Raw genomic sequence first — 21364 nt, 5'->3', positions numbered from 1 at the left:
CCTGCTCAGTTGTCTTCCTCTGGGTTCCAAGTCATGTGGGCGTCCCAGGGAATGAACTGGCTGACCGTTTGGCTAGAGAGGCAGGTAGTTAATCCCCATTGCGTCTCATGATCCCAGCCCAGAGGTGGAATGACATCTAGTGCGCCACTGCTATCAGTAATAAACTCCGCACCATCAAGGAGACTATTGCGGTTTGACGCTCTTCCTTCTGCTCCTATCGGAAGGAATCGACTGTTTTATGCCGTCTACACATTGGTCATACCAAGCTCACCATTGTTTCCTCTTGCGTAACGAACCACCCCCACGACGTGGTTGTGGAGCCAGACTGACGGTGTAGCATATATTGGTGGAATGTCCTCTACTTTTGGCTCTTCGTACTAAGCAGAGTCTTCCAGAATCCTTAACTTTAATATTAGCAGACGATTCACGGATGGTTGAAGTGGTCCTCAGTTTCCTCTGTGAAAGTGGTTTTTATTTTCAAATATAAGGTTTTGCATTATTCTTGGAGCAGGGGAAGGGTGGATGTGGTTGGGGCCCCTCTTCATGTTTTCTCGGTCTGGGACCCATGACCACTCCCCTCTGGAAGACTGCTCTTTTACTCCTCTGTTTTTCCAGGTTTTAGATTTGGGCTACCCTGTTATGCCTTCTCCTGTGTGTGTTTTAACTTCCTCGTTTTATAGTTTGACTCCTCTGACTGGATCTTTCCACGTTTAGCGGACCCTCTCTCTTCTGTGATTAACTTCGAAATCGCAGTACTGATTACCTCGCCCTCACGTAACTCCCTCAATTAATCAATCAGTCAATCATACGGGACGCGAAAATAACCGTGGAGGTGGACCTGAAGGAATTTTGTGACGAAACATAAAATATCACGGCGCATAGCACACCCAAGCGTGTTACTCAGGTCCTGATGCGTCTGATTTTTGCTATGTGAAGTGGAAGGTCTTCATGTACACTACTGGCCATTAAAATTGCTACACCAAGAAGAAATGCAGATGATAAACGGGTATTCATTGGACAAATATATTATACTAGAACTGACATGTGATTACATTTTTACGAAATTTGGGTGCATAGATTCTGAGACATCAGTACCCAGAACAACCACATCTGGCCGTAATAACGGCCTTGATACGCCTGGGCATTGAGTCAAACAGAGCTTGGATGGTTTGTACAGGTACAGCTGTCCATGCAGCATCAACACTACACCACAGTTCATCAAGAGTAGTGACTAGCGTATTGTGACGAGCCAGTTGCTCGGCCGCCATTGACCAGACGTTTTCAGTTGGTGAGAGATCTGGAGAATATGCTGGCCAGGGCAGCAGTCGAACATTTTCTGTATCCAGAAAGGCCCATACAGGAGCTGCAACATGCGGTCGTGCATTATCCTGCTGAAATGCAGGGTTTCGCAGGGATCGAATGAAGTGTAGAGCCACGGGTCGTAACACATCTGAAATGTAACGTCCACTGTTCAAAGTGCCGTCAGTGCGAACAAGAGGTGACCGAGACGTGTAACAAATGGCACCCCAAACCATCACGCCGGGTGATATGCCAGTAGGGCGATGACGAATACACGCTTCCAATGTGCGTTCACCGCGATGTCGCCAAACACGGATGCGACCATCATGATGCTGTACACAGAACCTGGATTCATCCGAAAAAATGACGTTTTGCCATTCGTGCACCCAGGTTCGTCGTTGAGTACACCATCGCAGGCGGTCCTGTCTGTGATGCAGCGTCAAGGGTAACCGCAGCCGTGGTCTCCGAGCTGATAGTCCATGCTGCTGCAAACGTCGTCGAACTGTTCGAGCAGATGGTTGTTGTCTTGCAAACGTCCTCATCTGTTGACTCAGGGATCGAGAGGCGGCTGCACGATCCGTTACAGCCATGCGGATAAGATGCCTGTCATCTCGATTGCTAGAGATACGAGGCTGTTGGGATCCAGCACGGCTTTCCGTATTACCCTCCTGAACCCACCGATTCCGTATTCTGCTAACAGTCATTGGATTTTGACCAACGCGAGCAGCAATGTCGCGATACGATAAACCGCAATCGCGATAGGCTACAATCCGACCTTTATCAAAGTCGGAAACGTGATGGTACGCATTTCTCCTCCTTTCACGAGGCATCACAACAACGTTTCACCAGGCAACGCCGGTCAACTGCTGTTTGTCTATGAGAAATGGGTTGGAAACTTTCCTCATATCAGCACGTTGTAGGTGTCGCCACGGGCGCCAACCTTGTGGGAATGCTCTGAAAAGCTAATCATTTATATATCGCAGCATCTCCTTCCTGTCGGTTAAATTTCGCGTCTGTAGCACGTCATCTTCTTGGTGTAGCAGTTTTAATGGCCAGTAGTGTACATATACGGCGTGTTCCAGAAATGATGCGACAAACTTCGAAGGGTTGTAGAGTGTGTCTTGAGGAACAGATCCAGATTGGCAACCCTTGTCCGGGAACGTCATCCAACGACGCTGCAGTGCGTCGAATTTATAGGCGTCGGTGCCCACCACTGGGCCATCACACCGTGACTTTGTACGCTGACGGATCGCAGGCGGCAAGCCTCGCAATGTTTTTTGTTATTCAGTGATCGCGACTGATTGCCACAATCGTCAGTGGAGAAGATGGAGCTAGTTGGTGCGTAGAAAGGCCTTGTCTCCTATGAATGCTCTGCTGTGTTGGCTCTGTGGATGACGGTTTCGGACACGGGTTTCCATCCTCAGTTTGTTTCTCTTCTGGTACCCTCTAAAATCTCCAGTGTTTTTCGGTAAACGGGACGCAAATAAATTGCAGATGAAAACCCGTGTCCGAAAGCTTCATCCACCGAGGCAACAGAGCACCGCATTCATAGGAGACAAGGTCGGTCGGCGCAGGAGCTAGCTCCGTCTTCTCCACTGGCGGTCGGGACAATCAGTCACGATCAATGAATAACAAACGACATTTCGAAGGGTTCCACCTGGGTCCGTCAGCGTAAAAAGTCACGTTTGCTGCCAGAGCGGTGGCGTAATAACAGGCGCTGGCGCCTATAACTTCGACGCTCTATGGCGTCATTGATTGTCATTTCCCGACAGGCATTGCTATCCTCCATTTGTTCTTCAAGACACCTTCTACAACCACTGGAAGTTGATAGTAACATTTCTGGGACACCATGTGTACTCTGTACCCATAGTACAGTACATGGCGGAGGGTGCTTCTTATCATCGGTTTCTTTTCCCGATTCAGTCGCTTACTGAGCGAGGGAAAAAATAACTTCTTTTCCGTCTGTAGCTATCATAACGTGTCTCGTCCTGTTGTCACGACCCTCACACGATGTATAAGATGGTGGCAGAATATTCGGCGCACAGTCTTGTTCGAATACATGTGTTCGTATTGCACGCAACAGGATGTCGCAGGAACTTCGATCTTCTATCTTCCAAGGTGTGCTGTTGAAATTCCCCGAGGACTGGTAATGATGAGGAAGGAAAGTGGCCATGGCCTGCTCAAGGAAACCTCGGAAAAGCTAAATTTTGATGGCTCGTGGACGTTTTCTGTTTTCCGTTCAACCTAGAAGCTGACATGCGGAACACCGTGCATATCATTTCAGCGTTGGGAATAACCGCAACCACAAGAAAAAAACAACTAATTGTATTGACGAAGAACATGTAATTTAAAAATATTCTTCGTGACATTAACATCTACACGTTTTCTGTACTGTGAAAGAAATTTTGAAAATCCTTATCAATACGACTACCAGTTTGTAATTTTAGACCATAAGATATATAGTAGTTTGGAGGGACAGATGATTGAAATATGAATTTTCATTCTTTCATTATTTATTGTCAAAGATTGTCTCTTTTGGACTTCAGCTAACGAGATAACGAGGCACCTATCACTTTACCATCAAAAGGTGGTAAGTTCTTTTCTCCTAGCGACTCCACTGCCACCAGTCGTTAAATGCCAAGCAAAAGACACTTTATTATTTTCAGTTAAGTGCCGTTAAATGCCAAGCAAAAGACACTTTATTATTTTCAGTTATGTGCTAGTTCTCTGCTATTTGCTTTAAACTTACGTTGAAGATAAAGACATCTGAGTGCTTTCCGCTAGTCAGAAGCAGACTTTTAAGAACAGTTACGAGTCCACACTTCGCGAGAATCTGATTTTCTTTGCTCTTAAGTTTCAGCTTTTGCTTAGTAAACTGTGTGCGTTCAAATTAGCAGGAGTATAACGAAGACTGAAAAAAAGTTTATATTTTATTACGTAGTTATTTTTTAATCCGTTGACTGTTTGTATTTCTTCCAAATCCACGGGGATTATTATTTCATAAGTAGAGTATTACGTTATTAAAATGCGGTGTGAAATAACCCATTATACTTACTATATTTAGAGTATCTGTGTTCCTTGCCCTTACTAATCGCACTGCCATGCCAAGCGGTTTAGCTTGCAGTTACCTCATAACTTTCCAGTTCTGTAAAAGGGAACTTTTCTGCGATACTGGATTGTGGGTAATGAACTTATATGCAAAGGATTGTATTGGGAGTTACACTATCGTGTGGTCAATACCGATCTCGTACTGCCTAATTGTGTGTCTCTGATTTCGTTCCGTGTCTATTGTCACGCTTATTTTATAAGAGCTCTAAACATTGGAACAACATTCTAGATTTGCTAGTAATGTCGTCTTCTGTGCGATTTTCTTTACAAATGCATTACAGAACGCATCTAACACATCTAAGCATTCCATTCACCTTCCGTAATACTGATTTTATGCGACTGTGGCACTTCATAGTATTACTCTTAAAAGCTTAGGCGATGTGGTGACGTGTTCGTCGCTGATCTTGTAATTGTGTACTGTCCTACTCTGTGTGACAGGCACTGTCTTATAGCTTTATGTACGTTTAAAGAAAGCTGCCATTCATTACAGCAACTGCAAATTTTATCCACGTCTTTCTATAGTTCCTTGCGATCGTACCATGAGGATACTTTGCTGCAGACCTCAACGAATTTAGCAAACAATCTTACACTGCTGCCAACCATATCTGGTAAATCGTTAATGTGTACCCAGAACATCGGGTCATGTGTAACTGCTGTGTCCTATTTGTCAAATATTCGTAATAGACTGTATCCAATCGCTGCTCAGCTCGTGTTATGGGCGTTGGAGGTAAGCCCTCGTCCATAACACACATTAAAATTTCTCGAAAAAAAAATGTGGAAGAGGTCCCCGGCAATGCGGACATGGTCGTTGCAATTCATTGTGGTGTATGAATTGCAGGTATAGCTGCATTGAATTTTATTTCCAGTAACCGAACTGATATATAGAGCAGCGGCAGCTACAAACAATTGACCAGGCAACAGACATAAAGGTAACAGTAGTTCAACTTGGGTGCAAGTAGAATCACATCTGGGCGTATGTAAGAACAAAAAAGTATGTGAATATCAAGTTACTTCCACGTGTGTTACACGTTCCTTACGGTAATCGTGTTTCCAACTGGCCTAAATACAGCTTAGAGTTAAGAACCCCTTATTTTTTTAGATCGTTTCTGCAATTCATTGCTTAGTTAAAATTTCCTTACCAGGCAAGAGGTCACGTGAGATGTACCTGTTACATTGGCGTCTTCCTTTTTTGTCGGTAATATCTGCAGTACAGCCTTGCAGTAGGTGTTCAAACGAATGCAGTTCACCCCCTGTTTACAGTCACATTTATTGTATGTGCATGACTTTTCGACCACACTTTCTTTGTATCTGACGACAGTGTAACAGCCTAAAACCGGTCCGTGGAATAAATGATAAATATTGTAGAATATATCGCCAGTGTTGTGTGTGTGTGTGTGTGTGTGTGTGTGTGTGTGTATGTGTATGTGTGTGTGTGTGGTTCATTCGTAACACTGTATACAGTTACAAAATTTCTGTTTACTATATTTTGAGCAAGAAGAGAGACATACATATTAGTTTCTTCTCCATGAGGATTCATTGATTCATACCAACTGATATTTTTTAAGGTAGAGGAAAACCGAATGTTTCTGTTCCAGTGTTAAAAATACACGCCACGTAATTACATAAGTATTGCGTTCACGAGGACACACACACACACACACACACACACACACAATATGTTTATGGAACGATGGTTTCATCCAAGCTTCGATACAAGCGATATCTGAGCACTTTGCGATCGAAAGCGCCACGAATCCAGCATTGCTCCAGGCACAGTGGCAACGGACGGAGAAACCAACGCCCGCTTTCGCTTCTTCCTGTGGGCGCATGTTCTCTGTCTGCGCAGAGCAGCCCAGTCGATGTAGTCACATCCTACGAGCGATCTGCGTGCGGATGCAGTGCGAAGTCTCCGGCACACTACGAGTGCCACACCCAGGCAAAGGTCACACTCTCAGGTCCATCGACTTCTCGAAATCAAACTGCCCAGCCGGTTTGCTACCGTGTGATAGAACGCTTTAGTCTATATCAGGTACTGTCTCGTCGTAACCGCACTCAAGTCCACATCCGAAAGCAGAGGCGTCAGTAAAGTTCAACACTTAGAACTGAAAGTATGTTTGTTACGAACACTAACATACAGTTGGAACTGAACTGAACTCCTCGACGGAGACTGTTGATATTCATAAAATATCGAATGTTCCAGAAAATATAAAAGTTCGAAACGTAAGGAATTTCTAGAACCTTCCAGAAACGATAAATTCTAAATAACAAATAATTGCTGGTAGTCGAATTTGAAGTAGCGACCCGCAGCACGGCAGGCGACGATCCTAACCGCTACGTCACACAGCATGCACCACTTTTCGCGTTAGACTTTCAGTATAAATCAAATAATCAAAACTGGCCTGATGCTTGCTGGTAATGGAAGTCCACCTAAGTGTGTAATAGACTTTCATTTCACGTGTGACTTTCCAGGGATATCTAAGGCATTGCAAGGAGCCATCGAAGAAGACTTCAGTGACAGTAACGTCTGTGGAGCTTGATCAATAGTAACACCATTTCTGTTCGACTACCCGTTAACACTGGAAGATCCTAAAGATCCCAGCAAAGGACTCGAATCGTCGATCGTGTACAAGATACTTGAGGAGGAACACGACGCGGTCAGACAGCCTAAAAGATGCAAACTTCAGTCACAACGGCCACGAAATCATACAAATTTCCATCCGTTATGAAGTTTGATGATGTTGACATTAATAGACTTCGTAATTTCTAGTTCTAGCACTAGCATCATGGATGCTTTCTATAACCTTACTGTCAATGTTCCATACTGTGCTAAAGACGTCCCTCCAAGGGACGTGAAAACGTTCGTAGACTGGGAGCTGGTGACCTCACGCCCTAGAATTCTACTTTCTACTACATTCCGTCGTGTCAAATTTTTACGACGTGGGGAAGAACGTGACCGCTGAGATGCTCACATCGGTTTTACGTCATAACAAGGATTATAGAGTCATCATTTTGAATTAATTCGTACAGAGTCGAACTCTGTATTTAGTTGTTCTTATATTATAATGCACTGGCTATGAATGTGCTGTTTTAAAGCACCACCACATTGAGCATATATTGAAAACGTGGACAGGACAGGAAACGACATACCGGTAGTTAAGGGTTTCTTGCATTTGATGCTTTATCTATTGTAACTTGCCTCCTGTGAAAGTGGTACAGCACAATAACGATTTATCAAAAGCTCTCCCTTTTTGGTACAGTTAGTTGTAGTTAAAAACCAAATAATGATATCTGTGGTTACAACCTGTAGAGCACTTTTAGAAATTATATATGACGTAACTTAGGCGCTGATGACGTATTCAAACCGTAGCCTAATCGGTAACGTTATGAACTATGAAGGAAAAGGTGGCAGATTCGCTCCCGGCAACCAAACCTACGTACGTTTCCTAAGATATCCTGGGATTTTCTTGTTAATTTACTACAAGTATGATTTGCGATACTTACTATTCTTGTTATAAATTATGTATCTGCTGCATTTCTTGTTGCATACACAAATGGTTGATATGTTTCTCCAGTGGCCAGAAAGTTTAATGTGACTACTACTCTGTGCCAGAAAGTAAACACAAGTTGCAAAGTGGATGTTTTTGTTGTTACGAAACCTTATGTAATACCTATATACCTATCGCGTGGTTTTATGGAGTGCCTCATGTTTGTATCTTTCCAGTAAATATCTTTCTCGGTGATGCTTTGAAAAAATCTCCAGTTCCATTCGAATGAAATTATGAAACAAATGTCGATCTAAAAATCTGTATGGTGAAGTTTGTTACTTCATAGTGACGGTTCTTAGCAAAACGTCGAGCGTATGGGTATTACGTATGCGGATACCGACATTAGACACTTCAGCAATATTCAGTTTCAAACCAAAAATGTATCGGAGATTTAGTTGATTTAACGAATAACCTCTACATGTACGAATCTCAGATCGTTGTGCTGCAGTCGTAGTGTATCTTCACCGGAAATTATCCGTTGAAGCCAACGAGGAATCCAGAATCTTCTTCGCGATTTCCTCCGTTCTTCTTCGACAATTGCCAACAGAGGTAACAAAACTATTTTACGCGTGTCCGTTTTCGTAAACATACTATGCAATTAGTGCACCGGATGCAGCCAGCTGCGACTGGAGAGCTCTGGTGTCGCAAAATGTCGATGATGATCACGTTGCGTGAGATGTAGCAGATCGTTTCAGAGCGCGCAGCGACCGTGACGTATACCACGTGTGATGTGCTTCGCGTCGAGAAACACGTCTCGTGCTAGAACGGCTTAAGCGATATGGCGTGGTGTTGACGTTCCGTCAAGTGCGAATCCTCCACCATTTGACGGTGAGATTTCGTACTGTTATGTTGACATGTACTGTGAATCGGCGTTAATACTTGTTACGATGTAAGTATCCCGTTTCATACTCTTCACAGTGGTCTGCAGAATACATTGGAGTGGCAAAAGTCACGAGATACCTCCTAATACCGCGTCGGACCTCGTTTTGCCCAGCACAGTACAGCAATTCGACGTGACATGGCCTCAACCAGTCGTTTGAAGTCCCGTGTAGAAATATTGGGCCATGCTGCTTCTATACCCGTCGCTAACAGCGAGTGTGTTGCTGGCGCAGGGCTACGTGCACCAACTGACCTTTTGATTATGTCCCATAAATGTTCGTTGGTATTCATGTCGGGCGATCGCAGTGGCCAGATCATTCACTCGAATTTTCCAGAATGTTCTTCAAAGCAGTCGCGAACTATTGTGGTCCGGTGACATGGCTCGTTGTCATCTATAAAAATTCAGTCGGTGATTGGGAACATTAAATCCATGAATGGTTGCAAATGAGGTCTCCCACGTAGCCGAACATAACCATTTCCAGTCAATGATCCGTTCAGTTGGATCAGAGGACCCAGTCCATTCCACGTAAACACAGCCCACACCTACACTCCTGGAAATTGAAATAAGAACACCGTGAATTCATTGTCCCAGGAAGGGGAAACTTTATTGACACATTCCTGGGGTCAGATACATCACATGATCACACTGACAGAACCACAGGCACATAGACACAGGCAACAGAGCATGCACAATGTCGGCACTAGTACAGTGTATATCCACCTTTCGCAGCAATGCAGGCTGCTATTCTCCCATGGAGACGATCGTAGAGATGCTGGATGTAGTCCTGTGGAACGGCTTGCCATGCCATTTCCACCTGGCGCCTCAGTTGGACCAGCGTTCGTGCTGGACGTGCAGACCGCGTGAGACGACGCTTCATCCAGTCCCAAACATGCTCAATGGGGGACAGATCCGGAGATCTTGCTGGCCAGGGTAGTTGACTTACACCTTCTAGAGCACGTTGGGTGGCACGGGATACATGCGGACGTGCATTGTCCTGTTGGAACAGCAAGTTCCCTTGCCGGTCTAGGAATGGTAGAACGATGGGTTCGATGACGGTTTGGATGTACCGTGCACTATTCAGTGTCCTCTCGACGATCACCAGTGGTGTACGGCCAGTGTAGGAGATCGCTCCCCACACCATGATGCCGGGTGTTGGCCCTGTGTGCCTCGGTCGTATGCAGTCCTGATTGTGGCGCTCACCTGCACGGCGCCAAACAAGCATACGACCATCATTGGCACCAAGGCAGAAGCGACTCTCATCGCTGAAGACGACACGTCTCCATTCGTCCCTCCATTCACGCCTGTCGCGACACCACTGGAGGCGGGCTGCACGATGTTGGGGCGTGAGCGGAAGACGGCCTAACTGTGTGCGTGACCGTAGCCCAGCTTCATGGAGACGGTTGCGAATGGTCCTCGCCGATACCCCAGGAGCAACAGTGTCCCTAATTTGCTGGGAAGTGGCGGTGCGGTCCCCTACGGCACTGCGTAGGATCCTACGGTCTCGGCGTGCATCCGTGCGTCGCTGCGGTCCGGTCCCAGGTCGACGGGCACGTGCACCTTCCGCCGACCACTGGCGACAACATCGATGTACTGTGGAGACCTCACGCCCCACGTGTTGAGCAATTCGGCGGTACGTCCACCCGGCCTCCCGCATGCCCACTATACGCCCTCGCTCAAAGTCCGTCAACTGCACATACGGTTCACGTCCACGCTATCGCGGCATGCTACCAGTGTTAAAGACTGCGATGGAGCTCCGTATGCCACGGCAAACAGGCTGACACTGACGGCGGCGGTGCACAAATGCTGCGCAGCTAGCGCCATTCGACGGCCAACACCGCGGTTCCTGGTGTGTCCGCTGTGCCGTGCGTGTGATCATTGCTTGTACAGCCCTGTCGCAGTGTCCGGAGCAAGTATGGTGGGTCTGACACACCGGTGTCAATGTGTTCTTTTTTCCATTTCCAGGAGTGTATATGGAGCCGCCACCAGCTTGCACAGTGCCATGTTGACAACTTGGATCCATGCCTTCGTGGGGTCTGCGCCGCACTCGAACCTTACTGTCAGCTGTTACCAAGTGAAATGGGGCCTCACCTGAACAGGCCACGGTTTTCCAATCGTTTAACATCGAACTGATATGGTCACGAACCCAGGAGAGGCGCTGCAGGCGATGTCGTGCTCTTGGCATAGGCACTCCCGTCGGTCTCTTGCCGTCATAGCCCATTAACGCCAAATTTCGCCGCACTATCATAACGGATATATTTGTCGTACGTCCCACATTGATTTTTGCGGTTATTTCATTCAGTGTTACTTGTGTGTTAGCACTGACAAATGTAAGCAAACTCCGCTGCTCTCGGTCGTTAGGTGAAGGCCGTGGGACAGCTGAGTTGTGCGTGGCGAGAGGTAATGCCTGAAATCTGGTACTCTGGGCACATTCTTGGCATTTGGAATATTTAATTCCCTAACGATTTCCGGAATGGTATGTCCAACGCGTGTGGCTCCAAGTATCCTTCCGCATTCAAAGTGTGGCCATAAACACGTATGAAACTTTTTCACATGAATCACCTGAGTACGAATGACAGCTCGGCCAATGCATTGCCCTATTCTACCTTTTGTACACCATATTACCACCATCTGTGTATGTCCAAATCGCTAGCCCATAACTTTTGTCACCTCAGTCGACAGTAATACGCCGTGCAATGTAGGTATCTTCCGCTATGCCCTTCACAGTGGTCTGCACAGTATTTGGATGAAGAGGCAAGTGACTCGAGACCCCACAGTGAGTGAATTCTGTGGAACGTGTTCGCTTCGCCGTGGCACCCAGCGCAGACGGGCTTTGTTTGGCAAGTGGCGCAGCAGTGACCATAGCCTGACGTTGCCCAGTGGCACACTTCAGCACGCCGGGGTGGCTGCTACCTGCCGACCGCTTCCTCCTGGCTTGGCTGCGCTCCCGCAACTAATTGCCGGACGCTGAGGTGCCCTTCACGAGCTGCACCTATATTCCACATTCTTTCCGCCGGAGGTGTGAGAAAATATGTCGTTGCGCGTCGCTTCTGTCTGCATTATATTCACTACTGTTTGGCTCACCATGAAGCTCTAGGCGCTACAGTCTGGAACAGCGCGACCGCTACGGTCGCAAGTTCGAATCCTGCCTCGGGCATGGATGTGTGTGATGTCCTTAGTTTAGTTAGGTTTAAGTAGTTCTAAGTTCTAGGGGACTGATGACCTCAGATGTTAAGTCCCATAGTGCTCAGAGCCATTTTTGAACCATGAAGCTCTTAGCGAAAGGTATTTTCTATAGATAAGAGAACTTGACAATAGTCAAATTTACAGAAATTGGCGGTAGGCTGGAAATGCACCGCTGTGCTGCGCTCAGTGAAATCTGTACCCAGTGAAGGTGGATGGTGAAAAGGTCCTCTAGTACCCCCTGTCCGAATTCCACATCTTGCCCGACAAGTTGGAGAGCCGAGGGCTGTTGCGAGGTGGTTTATTTTATAACAACAGCGGGTGAAGACAACTGCTGATGCCCAAACGAGAACTGAAAGCCTACTGGGGTGGCCGAGCGGTTCTAGGCGCTACAGTCTGGAACCGCGCGACCGCTACGGTCTGCACGCAAGTGATGGTCTTTTGCGCGTACGGCAAAGACCTGGTGACTGTTGTGTCGTAGAGCACATTCGTCCAAGACACTGGCCCCTCCCCAGGCCTTATGATCTGCGGTGCGATAACCTACAACTCTCGTCCACCTCTAGTTTTTCTGGAGCAGATGCTAACCAGCGCTTGGTATGAGCAGAGTGTTGTAATACCCGTTTTGCTCTTCTTGCAACAAGAAGGTGATGCGCTGTTCCAGCAGCATAATACTCGCCCACACACTGCCCGTGAAACGTAACGTGCTCTGCAAGACGTACAGCAACTTCCATGGCCATCATGTTATCCGGACTTGTCTCCAATAGAGCATGTGCGGCATGTGATGGGACGAGAAGCGACTCATGCGACTCGTCAGTCAACAACTCTTACAGAACTACGTGAACAGGTAGAGCTGGCGCGGCATGAAGTATCCTGGGACAGCATTCGTCATCTGTACGATCAGCTAGTAGCTAGAGTCAACTGCTGCACTGTCACTCGTAGACGCTACACCACATATTAATAGGGGTGTTTCAGCATGGGTCGATACGTGGTACCTCAGAACCGCTTATGCTACTGAACTCTAAATGTAATCATTTGCCGACCGTGGTGGCCGAGCGGTTCTAGGCGTTCCAGTCCGGAACCGCGCGACTGCTACGGTCGCAGGTTCGAATCCTGCCTCGGGCATGGGTGTGTGTGATGTCCTTAGGTTAGTTAGGTTTAAGTAGTTGTGAGTTCTAGGGGACTGATGACCTCAGATGTTAAGTCCCATAGTGCTCAGAGCCATTTGAACCATTTTTTTTGTAATCATTTCATGTACACGAAATGCACTGTTGCAACAGTCAATTTTGAGTGACTTGGAAATCTCTAAAAGTGTGTATCATAACGCCAACAGCATCAAAGGAGCAAACTTGCACAGTAATGTGACAGCAACTGAGACATAGATGTCTTATGAATATCAAGACCGTCTGATATAACCTGAAGGTGGCAATCACGCCGAAAAAGGCCTACAATACTAAACAATATAATCAAACACAGCGGCATCTTTGGTCGCATAACGTAATATAATCTTGAGTATGTGGGAAAGAAAATAAAATACCTTGCGATCAGTTTCGATTGTAAAAATTTTGGCATTTCAGTTCTTTGTTCAAATGGCTCTGAGCACTATGGGACTTGACTTCTGAGGTCATCAGTCCCCTAGAACCTAGAACTACTTAAACCTAACTAACCTAAAGACATCACACACATCCATGCCCGAGGCATCGCTGAATACCACGTCGTGCCATTCTACTTCCAAGTGATCCTCTGACGACAGCAGTCGAACCGTGCACGTCGATACTGTGGCACGAGTGGAAGACGGGCAAGAGGTATCCTTCCCGCAGTCGCACTGCTAATAACCAGTTCGTAACAGTTCGTGTGGTCTGGCGGGCGCTTGCGCTGCGTGACGTCTAGAACCTTGTCTACGGGTGTGAGAATGGTTACGTGAACGATACCAGCATCGTTGGGCAACTGATGCAGCACGCCCAGGTTGTATGGCAGTTCTCCGAAAGGACCATTCCGCCACTGGAAGGCCATAATTTGACCCCTTTCAAACTTCCTCAATTGGCTGTAGGAAGCACGAGTGCGTCTCCATGGCATGCTTGCCTGCTTGTTTCACATATCTGCATCACACTTAGCCTTCTGGCTGTGAGTGTTCCATACTGAAGGATAGACGCTGATAGCACGGTAGTAACTGCGCCACTATACTACCGGTTGGCGGACGATGTTGCAACCATTACCAGTACATCTACTATATCCCAGGTGGCATATGCCCTCATCAGATCAAAATTTACATCGTCTATCCAAGCGTATTAATTTTTTCCGGCAATGTAGATGTTAAGTTTTTCGTTGGAGCACTTGCTTATGTAATTGTGCTATTATGAAAGTTTATCACAGTGGCGTGTCGTGACACGTCATTATGAAATAAACTTTCATAATTCGACACCCACATAAATAACTGGTCCAAGAAAAAATTAAGCATATACTGTAGCGCCAACAACATCTAAGGAACAAATTTATACAATGGTGTGACCGCAACTGAGACGTCGATATGATATGGATATCAAGACCACCTGATACAGCCTAAAGATGGCAGTCACACCAATATGGGCCTGGAGTAGTAAAGAATGGAATCAAACACAGCAGCGCCTTTGGTCTCAAGCTATAATATAATAATGCCCTTATATTACACTACTGGCCATTAAAATTGCTACACCACGAAGATGACGTGCTACAGACGCGAAATTTAGCCGACAGGAAGAAGATGCTGTGGTATGCAAATGATTAGCTTTTCAGAACAGTCACACAAGGTTGGCGCCTGTGGCGACACCTACAACGTGCTGACATGAGGAAAGTTTCCCACCGATTTCTCAAACACAAACAGCAGTTGACCGGCGTTGCCTGGTGAAACGTTGTTGAGATGCCTCGTGTAAGGAGGAGAAATGCGTACCATCACGTTTCCGACTTTAATAAAGGTCGGATTGTAGCCTATCGCGATTGCGGTTTATCGTATCGCGACATTGCTGCTCGCGTTGGTCGAGATCCAATGACTGTTAGCAGAATATGGAATCGGTGGGTTCGGGAGGGTAATACGGAACGCCGTGCTGGATCCCAACGGCCTCGTATCACTAGCAGTCGAGATGACAGGCATTTTATCCGAATGGTTGTAACGAATCGTGCAGCCACGTGTCGATCCCTGAGTCAACAGATGGGGACGTTTGCAAGACATCAACCATCTGCACGAACAGTTCGGCGACGTTTGCAGCAGCATGGACTATCAGCTCGGAGACCATGGCTGAGGTTACCCTTGACGCTGCATCAGAGACAGGAGCGCCTGCGATGGTGTACTCAACGGCGAACCTGTGTGCACGAATGGCAAAACGTCACTTTTTTCGGATGAATCCAGGTTCTGTTTACAGCATCATGATGGTCGCCTCTGTGTTTCGCGACATCGCGGTGGTAGCACATTCGAAGCGTGTATTCGTCATCGCCATACTGGCGTATCATCCGGGATGATGGTATGGGGCGCCATTGGTTACACGTTTCGGTCACCTCTTGTTCGCATTGAAGGCACTTTGAACAATGGACGCTACATTTCAGATGTGTTACGACCCGTGGCTCTACCCTTCATTCGATCCCTGCGAAACCCTACATTTCAGCAGGATAATGCACGAACGCGTGTTGCAGGTCCTGTACGGCTTTCTGGATAGAGAAAACGTTCGACTGCTGCCCTGGCCTGCACATTCTCCAGATCTCTCACCAAATGAAAACGTCTGGTCAATGGTGGCCGTGCTACTGGCTCGTAATACGTAACATTTCGTTCGCAATATGGATGTATGTGATACATGTTCACGATTTGTTTTCTCTTTACTACAGTCGTTTGTTCCTCGACATCCGTCTATGCTTTTAAATCTTTGCATTGCATCATATGCGGTAAATTGTGATGTCTCTGGTCAAAGCCGACCGGTTGTGTCCCGTTCTTCAGTATTCCCAAATCGAGAGAGTGAGCAGGTCACACCGTGAGTTCCGTTAAAAATCAACCGCCCGTGCTCCATGAACTCGAGCATTATCGTCCATCAGTACGAAGTCAGGGCCCAGAGTACCTCGCAACAACCCCCTATATCAGGTCCCAAGATCTCGTCACGTCACCTGACAAGGCAAAAAAATGGTTCAAATGGCTCTGAGCACTATGCGACTTAACTTCGGAGGTCATCAGTCGCCTAGAACTTAGAACTACGTAAACCTAACTAATCTAAGGACATCACACACATCCATGCCCGAGGCAGGATTCGAACCTGCGACCGTAGCGGTCGCTCGGTTTCAGACTGTAGCGCCTAGAATCGCACGGCCACTCCGGCCGACCCTGACAAGGCAGTTAAACCCTATCGATTGACCCGTACAATTTCGTGAAGACGTGTTTGAGTGGACAACGTAGTTCCTGCCAACGCCATTACGGATCCCCCTCGATATCTGTCTCTTTCCGCAACGTTTGGGTCCCGAAATTGTGTTCCACGCGTCCTCCAGATGCGAATCCGTCGAGAAACACTCTCCAGACCAAATCGGGACTCATCTTTGAAAGGAACATTGGCCCACTGTCCGACCGTCCCGGTGGCATGTTGACGGCTCCACTCTAGGCGTTCCTTTCTGTGAAGACTCGCCAAAGGTAAAAGACAGCATGTCTCCAACAATAATGGGCGCTGACGACCGCACCGTTGAGGGCCCCACAAACCAAACACTAACCAACAATGAAGGCCACTTTGCTGAAGCCGTCTGTACACAGTTTGCCTCGATACAACACGTTCAGGGGATGCCGAGAGGTCAGATGCCAGTTGCCGTGCGGTACTAAGACGGTACCGTCGTGCCCTTAAGGCCAAGTAACAGTCCACTCCCTCTGTTGTCACACGTCGTCGGCCCTGTTCTGGTTTCCGGGATACAGTTTCGGTGTCTAGAAACTGTCGCCTCATCCGAGAAACGACAGAGCGATTCACAGTAAGTCGTCGGGCCACATCAGTTTGCAACTGTCCTGCTTCCATTCTTCCTATGGCCCTCCACAACAGAGTCTGGTGGGCGTCTACTCTGTGCCATACACCACCGTCTGTAGCTGACAAGGGAACCTCCCCATCGCACCCCCCTCAGATTTAGTTATAAGTTGGCACAGTGGATAGGCCTTGAAAAACTGAACACAGATCAATCGAGAAAACAGGAAGAAGTTGTGTGGAACTATGAAAAAAATAAGCAAAATATACAAACTGAGTAGTCCGTGCGCAAGATAGGCAACATCAAGGATAGTGTGAGTTCAGGAGCGCCGTGGTCCCGTGGTTAGCGTGAGCAGCTGCGGAACGACAGGTCCTTGGTTCAAGTCTTCCCTCGAGTGAAAAGTTTATTTTCTTTATTTTCGCAAAAATCTGAGGGGGGTGCGATGGGGAGGTTCCCTTGTGAGTAAGGACATCTGTTAACAGTCTGTATGATTATATCGTGAATTAGACACAGGGCAGGAAAATACCAGTTTCTTGCTTTAATTTTGGACTCTAGTGTATATATTCAACACCGTGCTTTAAGCAAAAAGGGAAGGATTTTTTAAAGAATTTTACTCCTTTGCAAATCTCGGGAAATTTATTCCGTCCATTGCTTAGTTAAAGGGGCGCGAGTCTTACAAATGTTCGGTATTGCTTTGCCTGACGAAACGGATTGCCTGTCAGAGGCTATACGAAATATTCGTACGTGGAGTCCGTGCTCTAACTTGCTCGATAACTTACAGATTTCAGTTCGTCGGGACACCAAGGGCAACTACGCAAACAGCCAATGCCACAGACCGTTAAGCTCACAAACGCCACCGCTAGACTGCCGCGCCGGCGAGCACGGCGAGACGATAATCCGCGCTTTGCGATCCTGTTTGTCGAGCCCCCATAACCAACACCGCAACTCTTGCCCACATTTTCAGCTCTCTTTCAATCTTTCTTATTTTCCATATACTCATACTACTTTTGGTAGCGCAAGAAGGGAAAAGAAAGAGTACGGGTTAACGTCTCGTCTACGTCGACGTCATTATCCCTGGAGCACAATCGTGGTCTGGAGAAGGTTCATGGTAACCAAGGATAGCCTTAATCTGGATGGCTCGAGGACGATTTTTTTTTCCTTCCACCATACTATCTCTTGCCTGGTACAGTCAGTTACGCAAGAAAGAGTACGCCGTTATCTGGATGAAATAAAAGACACTATTATAAATATATGTTTACATGACAATACATGTTATTACTAATTGCACAATTGCCTAATAGTTAATTCAATCGCCACCATTATCGATTATAGCTTGGTACCTTTTTGGAATGCTTTTCATGAGATTTTCAGCATATTCTCTCGATAACGATCTCCATATTTTGTATGACAGCTGCTTCAAAGTGTGTACTGGCTTTCCTCTATGCTTCATCTTAATATACGACTAAACATTCTCGATCGAATTTGTATCCGGAGACATTGCAGGCCAGTTCATCGTGGACACCCCATTGTCTTGTTTCCACGCTGTCAAGAGACGGCTGCTATGTTTCGGATCATTATCCTCTTGAAGCACCCAGTTTGCCTCGTTCCAAGCAAATATCTTCTTAACGACCTGAGAATGCTCTTTTGTTAAATATTGCACATTTTTTTCAGCGTTTAAATTGGCTGTAAATGAGTGCAAATAGCCACGTCGCGCACATTATCATCCACGTTACCAACCTCTAAATATCGTTTGAAACACTTCGAAACGAATGTTTTCGACCTTATAAGAATTTTAGCAGCAGCTCCATACGAAAGCTTTGGTCCCTTTGACTGATTTACAAGGAACACTGCCTCGCGACGCTTCAGACTTTTTGCACTCATTTTAAACTGAAACCGACAAAACAAAACATTCAACTCTCACGCTGTTTATCTGTAAATTGTACAAAAGCGCATTGATTGCAGATTCGAGACCACTACCAGAGATGTCAGTGAGGACGTTACGTTTAAAATTATGACGTACACTTTCTCGTAAAACTCACTGTCAGTATAAGCAAAAGCAGTTCATTACATGGACGAAGGAGATATCCTTTCAAAAACATTTGTATGCGTAAATAAAAGATACACATTTTCATTCATCTTAAAGAAAGCTTCAAAACTCTCATTAATGCTATTTACGTTTTTTACGACGATCATTTTAGACCAGAAGTAACACAATAATTAAAGACCCGGAATACTTGCCCACATAGCTGTGATTTGTTCAGTATTTCACTGTTCGTTGCTTGCGATTGTCTGTGCTAAACTTCAATTAACATGATAACGGAAACCTATCACATACCATATAAAGGTGGTAAGTTGTTGTTCTAGTCACTTCAGTGCCATCAGCTGTCAAACACCAAACTAAGTAGACATTATAATTTTTGACCAAATACTGGTTCACTGTTGTTTAAATTAACATTGTCGATGAGGACTTGTGCGTTCGTTCTGCTAGTCAGAAGCGGACTTTTGAGAACATTTAAAAAGGATATCGTTACGACATACTTACCTCTTGAGGGCGAATTTATACACTTGGTGAGAGTCTGATTTACTTTGATGTAAAATATTTGCGAAATGAGTCATGCACGTATTATTGTAAGTAGCATAACGAAGTCTCAGAAGAATGCCATATTTTATTAAATAGTTAATGTTTAATCGTGTAATTGTTTGTCTTTCTTACAACTCTGTGGAGTAAAACAGTTTTCAGAAGTCGGGAAAGAACAGTGTGTTACGACAGTGAAATGCAATCTGAAATATCCGATTACGCATACTGCGTGTAGAGTAGCTCTACCGCCTCCTCACACCAAGCTGCATTGACATGACGAACACTTAGGTTACAATTCATGGAAACACTAGTCTGAAAAGGAACTGAATTGTTATACTGGATCATGGGTACCGATCTTGTCTACCTAGACCGCTCAAACTTCGATGAAAGTATTGTAGAACTTAACGTTGACAAGTGCCTTCCAAATTGATGACGGTGACCTACACATTTTCCTTTCAGCTCCTGTAATTCATAATTCGGTAATTTGTGGTAAGTTCCTATGGGACCAAACTGCTGAGGCCATCGATCCCTAAGCTTACACGCTACTTAATCTAAAACTTAAACTAACTTACGCTAAGACAACACACACACACACACACACACACACACACACACACACACACACACACCCTCTTCCTCGAGGGAGGACTCGAACCTCCGACGGGGGGAAGCCGCGCGAACAGTGACAAGGTGCCGCAGACCGTGCGGATATTTATAATTCGCACCTTACCAGTCTCATTATTCTGTATGATCCTACTGGACTTAAAATTATAAACAAAAAATGAACAAAGGCCAAAGCAAAATAAAGTATGTAGCTGTATTTGCGCACATACACACTTTGGAAGCACTTTGTTCCGCAATTGTTGATGCAATAGAAGCTCCGCCTTCCGTCTACCAGTTACCAACTGCCGCAACGTGATGCGCCAGAATGGCGGTACCTCGAGTCTCACAGCTCTTCAAAAGCAAGCCATCGAACAGAAGGTAATTCCCATTATGGCATTTTAATGGGTATTTAAGACGGATCGTTCCACTGGGAGGAACGTCTAGATGAATATTCTTAGTTCCTTACAAAAAACGTAAAGCTACATTTTGTGCCGAAACACAATAATTCGTCACAAGTCACAAATTGCTGCAAAAGCTGGTACAGCTACGTCGTTCGTTGCTGAGGGGAACCGAAAGTCATGGCAATCTATTTTATTCTGTAACAGATTCATGGCATTGTATGAAAGTTGTGTATTTTAGTATCCATCGCAAGGTATCTTACTCGGACCTTTTTTCTAAACGTATGTTAGGTATTTGTCATGGGAATTATCACCTCTGTAGGGGGGACAATTTTTAAGGTAATTTTCAAGCATCTACGTCTCTTGATTTGTGCTTGTTAACAGACTTAATCAACGTGATAAACTAAAAATTGTGCAATTATTATGTCTTATTTACCAGTGAAACTCTGTTGATTGCGACCCCTTCCTTTTGAAGAAGTCCTAGGATGTGAATAGTATTGAGCTTAGTATGAGATTTTGAGCGGTGTAACTCATTTTGACTTTTTAGAGAGTCTAGTCACTGACGTCATTTAGTGGAAGAATTTAAAGGTTGAGGTCATAGATGATAGTACAGGGTTGTGGCTGCCATCCAGGAAGACGGTTGTGAAGCACCATCCCTTGTAGACTTTGAAAGTGCTCTAATGCAGTTTGCCACGGAGCTGCAGAGGACGCAGGAAACTAGATGATAATGCCCCTGACATTTTCTGTGGAGGTTCGTTTTGCGTTCATTAGCTCTAGCTTTTCAACGCTTGGCTCATATCTCCCAAGAAATTATGGGGTGGGT

At 45.9% G+C, this 21364-nt stretch overlaps 2 protein-coding genes across 2 annotated transcripts in view; one reads left to right on the top strand and one right to left on the bottom strand.

The window, feature by feature from the left end:
- LOC124775293 (rab3 GTPase-activating protein catalytic subunit) overlaps positions 1-21364 on the top strand; it is a gene marked incomplete at its 3' end in the record, with an annotated part of 470052 nt that overhangs the window by 376805 nt on the left and 71883 nt on the right. The window lies entirely within an intron of this gene.
- Positions 1-21364, bottom strand: part of LOC124776707 (TLR4 interactor with leucine rich repeats) — a 312067-nt gene that overhangs the window by 288841 nt on the left and 1862 nt on the right. The window lies entirely within an intron of this gene.

The sequence above is a fragment of the Schistocerca piceifrons genome, chromosome 2 (assembly GCF_021461385.2).
Source record: "Schistocerca piceifrons isolate TAMUIC-IGC-003096 chromosome 2, iqSchPice1.1, whole genome shotgun sequence".
Taxonomy (NCBI): Eukaryota; Metazoa; Arthropoda; class Insecta; order Orthoptera; family Acrididae; genus Schistocerca; species Schistocerca piceifrons.
This window is presented reverse-complemented; position numbering and strand designations above follow the sequence as displayed.